Consider the following 1,964-nt stretch of genomic DNA (forward strand, 5'->3'; position numbering starts at 1 on the left):
TATATCCATTCACATACAATTCTGTTATTCGATCCCATTGAGTGGGATTATACAGTCATCAATGCAATCAGTTCCCATTATTCCTCCTTTCTCCACCTCCTCTTCCTGTACCCTCAGGGAATCATTACTCCTATTACTATTTCTGAAGGGTTATCTATCTTGACTTTCATGTCCCAAACAATCTTAAATATACAAATGAACACAATGCAAATTGTGTTAGTCTGGGTATACTAGAGAAACAAATCCATAGAAACTCATATGTGCATAAGAGAGAATTTTTTTAACAGGGGACAGTGCGAACACAGTAACCTACTGCCACAAATTATGCAGTTGAGTTTCCTACATTCAGGGAAATTGCAGGGGTCAGCACATCTGGAGCACAATGGATAAGCCTTGCCCTGGGAAAACCACCTTCATGATCATGGTATCTCCCTTGCCAGGTATATAAAGGATAATTGTACGTTAAGAAAGCATCCCAACTCAGTCAGTTCAAGCCCATAAGTCCAATATTAGCCCATATGTCTGATACCAATCTATAAAGTCCTCTTTAGACTCTGGAAACACATGCAATGATGCTGAATGCAGGAGGATCACAAGCCAGTGAGTAAAAAATCTTTGGATCCAGAGACATTGTAAGCATCTCATCACTGCCAGGGGCCAGGGGCCTCAACAAAGCTACTCCAGCTTCTAGGGCTGCATCAGGGTAGGTGTATGTGGCTTCTCCTCAGGGATGTCTCAGGAAATGAGTCTTGTCAGTAGAGTGTCTTCCATGGAGTGAACAGAGTCTCTCTGCCTCCAAGGAGGAAAAAAACAGATATCCCAGAATTCTCAGGAGAACTCTATGCCCACACAGAGGCTATGATCTGATTGACAGACTGGACTCCACACCTTCACTCTTAATATTTCCAATCCCAAACTGACACCAGATTATGGAACTACCACACACATCTAACATGATTAAAACAAATAAAAATCCTAATAGCAAGGGGAGAATATATTAAAGAACTCAAAGATGGTTAGGTGGGTTTTTCAGTGCCATACTGCACCCTGAATTTATCAATCCTTCCTTGTGGCCTTCTGAGAGGGACTGTCCAATAATTTTACAAGTGAGTTTTGGGTCTCCACTACACCCACGCCCCTTCACATCAATTTAGTTACTTGTTTTTGAATTTCTGAAACCTCTTCGAGTCCACACCTTATAATCACACAGGTTGGTGTGCTTCTTCCATGTGGGCTTTGTTGCTTCCCTACTAGATGGCCGCTTGTTTAACTTTATGACCCCAGATGCTGTATCGTTTAATAGCCAGGCACCATCATCTTTCTTAACCACATTTGCTTATGCACCCATTTTGTCTTCAGCAATAGTGTCAGGAAGGTATCATACAATGCCACATTATTGGAATAACCTGTCCTTGTACTGAGGTATGATTTAAGTAGAGGCCCAAAGTCCATCTGCTTCCTTGTAATAGATGTTTGCATCCATTTCTTCTCATTTTGAGTTAAATGGGCATCAACAAATGAAGGGCCCAAAGGCTTTGCTCCTGCAGGCTTTCCACCATCTATGGTCTCTGGTTCACTCTTCTTTGAGAAGGCACATCTTATTCAGTCAGAGTTTGAGCACCTTCCAGCAAAAGGAGTTCTTCTCCTGGCATTACTTCTCACATGGTGTGCATGTTATTCATTCAATCTCACAATCTGACAGTGTTCTGCTGCTATCCATAAATTTTTAATGGCTAATTCTTCTGAAGCCTAATTCCTGAATTCCCAATTCTAAATCTTGAAGGCTATTCCTTTTTCATGTTCTGTTCTGGAAGCTCTGCTGAAACCACTTGGAGGGGATCCTGCTGGTATTTGAAATATTAGTAACATAGCCTCCAGCTTCACAGCAACCAACACACAAGGCACCATAGCACAACGAATTGATAGAAAAGTGATTACATAGATAGATAGATATGCATATATAT

The 1,964-nt window shown here is 41.3% G+C and overlaps 1 non-coding gene across 1 annotated transcript; it reads right to left on the reverse strand.

Moving 5' to 3' along the window:
- Positions 1-284: 284 nt before the first annotated feature.
- On the reverse strand, positions 285-448 carry LOC115868506. The gene has a single exon (XR_004045636.1). It is a non-coding gene; the product is annotated as a U1 spliceosomal RNA (small nuclear RNA).
- Between the last annotated feature and the right edge of the window lie 1,516 nt (positions 449-1,964).

This window comes from Echinops telfairi, unplaced genomic scaffold (genome assembly GCF_000313985.2).
Source record: "Echinops telfairi isolate 266 unplaced genomic scaffold, ASM31398v2 ScPeMD7_11;HRSCAF=52, whole genome shotgun sequence".
NCBI lineage: Eukaryota > Metazoa > Chordata > Mammalia > Afrosoricida > Tenrecidae > Echinops > Echinops telfairi.